Below are 4322 nucleotides of genomic sequence, written 5' to 3'. Positions count from 1 at the left end.
CCGCAGGCACGCACGGCAGGCCGCTAGTGGTCCCGGAAACCCTCCGGGCCCCCGGGCCCAGCCAGGCGGTTGCTGGCCGTGGTGGGTGGCGGTGTTTGGGGGCGTGGCGGCATCTGCAGGCAGGAGTCCGGTCGCCGGTCGTGCGGCTCGAGTACAGCGCGCGCCCCGTGGAAGGTGCGGCCGTCTGGCCTGACCGGGAGGACAGAGCGAAAGGGAGGCGCAGCGCAGGGCTTTCAGGGGGCCCGGCGGCAGCCGCCTCCGTCTACGACCATACCACCGTGAACGCGCCCGATCTCGTCTGATCTCGGAAGCTAAGCAGGGTCGGGTCTAGTTAGTACTTGGATGGGAGACCTCCTGGGAATACCGGGTGCTGTAGGCTTTTGGCCTCCCCTGTTCTTTAGCCCCCGTACCCCCGGCATGGCTGTCTCTGCAAGCCCCACCTGCCCCTGGCTCCCCTCGCACGCCACCGCGCTCAGAGCCGGCATCACTCAAAGGCACTGGCGTCCCAAATCTTGGGCGCCCGCAGCCCCAGTCCCTCCCAGGATGGGTGGCCGGGGCCCGACTCCCGCTGCAGACCTGGGTTGCCTCAGCGCGGCCCGCGAGCCCCTCCACATTCTGTTTCTAGGAAACCAGACGACCTGCGGGTCTCCGTCTGGGGCTCCCTTGGCATACCGCAGGCAATCCCCGGGGCTGCACCAGCCCCAGCCCCAGTCCCAGCCTCACAGGCGATCGCGCGTGCTCGCGCGCGCCCGCACACACACACAGATACTTGTGCACAGATGGTGCATGTATCTTGTTGAATTATAGTTTTGGTGGACATATGCCTGGGAGTGGGACTGCTGAATAATATGGCAGTTCTATTTTTAGTTTTTTGAGGAACCTCCATACTCTTTTCCATAGTCGCTGTAACCAACTCACATACCTACTAACAGTAGAGGAGACTTCCCTGTTCTCCACATCCTCTCCAGCATTTGTTATTTACAGACTTTTTAATGAGGACCATTCTGAACTAATGTGAAGTGGTACCTCCTTGTAGTTTTGAGTTGGTTTCTCCCATAATTAGTGATGTTGAGCAAGAGGACCTGTTTAAAATGCAGATCCAATTCTATCACCTCCCTGCGAAAAACTGCTCTTGTATTTTCCCGTCATATTTAACATACGACCAAATCCCTTCATTGCTTGGTCCCCTTTCTTCTCTGATTTCTTTTCGCTGTAATGCCCTTTGCACTCTTTTGGTTACATCCCATAGGGCATTTTTCATTTCTTGAATGTACTAAGTTTCCCTTGTCACATAGCCTTCCAAGATACTGTTGTACCTGCCTGAAATTCTTCTTGCATCTTACCCTAGTTGGTTCAACCTATGGATCTCAACTCAATTATGACTCTGAAAACCCTTCTCTGACACCCAGGTTTGGTCAGGGAAGAGTCCTCTATATATGTTCTCAAAGTATCTGCCTCTTATTTATCATTAGATTAGTCTCAGTGAAAGCAGGAACTGTGTGTCGTCTTATCTCAGCATTCTATTTCCAGAAACCTATTACATGCCTACGAGCTCATCGTAGGTGCTCAATATTTATTCAGTGTGTGAAAGACAGAAAAGTTCTTTTAAGTCTCAACTTTTCCCTTGGCTCAGCACTTTTGATCTCTTTGTATCTTTGTCAATTCAATTCTTTTCTTTATTCCGTTGAGGTGCACCCTATATTCAAGGCACAACCTAAGGCATGAAGACATATCAATAAACATAGGTTCTTGCTTTCAAGGAACCCATACATCAGATTTCTATCATTTAGGGTTTTTAAAATGCTCTAGAACCATGTGAACTTCTGGTATTTGCCACTTTGATTTCAAAGAAAGATCATTTTACTTACATAGCAAAGGTTGAAACCTTCAAACTTTTAGTCCAATACTTATACCTTTACCATTTCAGGCAACGCTTGTGGTTCCCTCTGTAGGTGTGTGGCTCTTCCAGAAATGTGAAGATCTTCCATAGTCCTCAGACTTTTGTGTGATTTGGAATCATCAAGAAAGTTTCCAGCTATAGGTTCCAGACCACCACCTCAAACAGTCAGTAGCGAATGGAGTGGATGCCAGGAATATGCATTTTTCAGCAGCATCACTGGTGATTCTGTTGCTACAGACTTAATGCAGGGGGCAGGTCCTGGACTGTCCACTGGGTCTGATGTGGAATGGAAAGAAGGGCTTCCCCACCACTGTTTATAGCCCTGTGACTATAAACGGTCCCCAAACAAGAATCAGACAAACAAGATAATCGCAGACTGTAGTCAATGAGATGAAGGAACTAAGCAACAGGTTGAGATAGAGCCAAGGGGAAAGGTTGCTCTTTTTTCTCCATCTCTACTCCTTTCTTCCTTGATGCCTTAGTGATTCATAATGGAGATCTGAAATGAAGTTGACAATATTCATAGTTGTTGAATAAAGATTTTGCATTTAACCAACTCTAAAAAAATGAAGAAAGTTTCACCTGCCACATGTTTCTTTAAAACAGTCCATTGCTTTTCAATTCTGGGTTTTCTCCATTGCCTTGTTCAAGTAGCCTTAATAGTAAAAATAAAATAAAACTAAATAAAGATTCAAATATACCAACAAAGGAAACCTTCTGTTTCTTAAATCATCTTTCCACTTAGTAGCACACGAGCACTTTTCTTTGTATTTCAACTAGGCAATTAGCAGTATCGTGGCTCAGATAGGAAGGAATCTGCCTGCAGGAGACTCGGGTTTGATCCCTGGGTCGGGAAGATCCCCTGGAGAAGGAAATGGTGACCCCCACCAGTATTCTTGCCTGAGAAAAGCCACGGACAGAGGTGCCTGACTGGCCGCAGGCCATGGGTCGCATCAAAGTTGGGCACAACTGAGCAACTCAGAACAGAAGTCTTTCCAAGGACCACAACAAGGGATTTGGAACTCTTGCTTGACTCCCTCATGTTGACCATGTTGACTAGGCAGCAGATAGCAGCTGATTCCTCTGTACAATTAAAAAAGAATGTGTCATTCTGTTCTGTACTTTCCTGTACTGTAGGAAGAGACTGTACAGAGCAGATGTCTGGACTTGTACGGGACTTTTGGGCCTTTAGAGGATTACAGTTGTAGCACCATCAGTGACTGCCAGAGTTGGCAGGAAGGCTGCCCTTAATGTCTGAGTCCAGACATGTCCAGTGTTTTAGGATATATCAGATGAGTAAGAGTGCATTTACCCTTCACTACGTCTCCATAAAATGTTGCTTTGGGTTTGGAAGTACACACACACACACACACAGATACAAACACACAGACACACACACACACACACACACACACACACACACCCCACCGCCAAGACTGGTCAAGAGCTGGAAACCACAGGTAAGGGAGACAGAGAAAGAGGGAGAGAGAGACAGCAAGAGGACCCACAGGCTTCCCAACCCCCGGCCTCCCCCCTCCGCTCTGGGTATCCGCCCGGCCCCAAGTCGACTTGACCCGACCCTCGCCCACCGACACACTCACACACACACTCTCACACACTCACCCTCTGGCCTTGGGGCGGGGTCTCGCCTTAGGTAGCCAAGCCAAAGGGGACCTTTGAGATCACGGCTGCGAGGAAGTCTTGGGGTCCCCACGGGTGACTGCCAGCCCCAGGGCACTGCGTCCAGCTGGGGCCGGCCCAAGGCTGACGCCCCCTCCCTTGGGGAAACTGCTTCTTCCGCAGGGCCTCCCTCTGAGGTGCGTCAAGGTCTGTGCCAGTATGTCTGTCCCAGGTCGGATACCATCTTCTCTCCCCTGTCTGTCTCTCTTTGCTGACTCTGTCAATCGCTCTGTGTCTCCCTCTCTCTGTCTCTGCCTCCCTGTGCCTGTGCTTTCGCGCGTGCACCCGCGCGCGTCTGTCTGTCTGTATCTCCCTCTCGCTGTCTTCCAGTCTGTCTCGGAACCTTCATCGCTTTCTGCCTCTGTCTCTCCCGACAGCCGGCCGCTCGTCCGTTCCTCTGGCCCCGGCCTCTCACAGGTGCTATGGCTCTGGTTGAGGAGCTTGCGCCGGCGGCTGTCTCCCTTCGCGTGGGTGCATGCGAGTGTCTGTGTGTCTGTCTGTGTGCCTGCCTGTGGTTCGTCTGCTCTCTCAGGAAGGTCGGGTGCTTGGCGGGCGGCGTGGGGACAAGGGGGGCGCCTCGGTAGGGCAAAGGGGCGGGGCTGAGGCGCTCTGGTCGACCGCTCAGGTGGCTTCCGGTGGGTTTGGGCACCGGGCAGGTGCCGGGCAGGATTGGCGCTCAGGGCCCCGGCTGGGCTGCGCCTAGGCCCGCAGGAGGCTCTGAGGCCCGCGGGCCGCTGGGAGC

The 4322-nt window shown here is 51.9% G+C and overlaps 1 non-coding gene across 1 annotated transcript; it reads left to right on the top strand.

Moving 5' to 3' along the window:
* The first annotated feature begins 260 nt into the window (after positions 1 to 260).
* Positions 261 to 379, top strand: LOC112587497. The gene has a single exon (XR_003112017.2). It is a non-coding gene; the product is annotated as a 5S ribosomal RNA (ribosomal RNA).
* Positions 380 to 4322: the final 3943 nt, after the last annotated feature.

This window comes from Bubalus bubalis, chromosome 1 (assembly GCF_019923935.1).
Source record: "Bubalus bubalis isolate 160015118507 breed Murrah chromosome 1, NDDB_SH_1, whole genome shotgun sequence".
NCBI lineage: Eukaryota > Metazoa > Chordata > Mammalia > Artiodactyla > Bovidae > Bubalus > Bubalus bubalis.
Note: the sequence above shows the minus strand (reverse complement) of the source record. Positions and strands in the feature narration are given on the sequence as shown.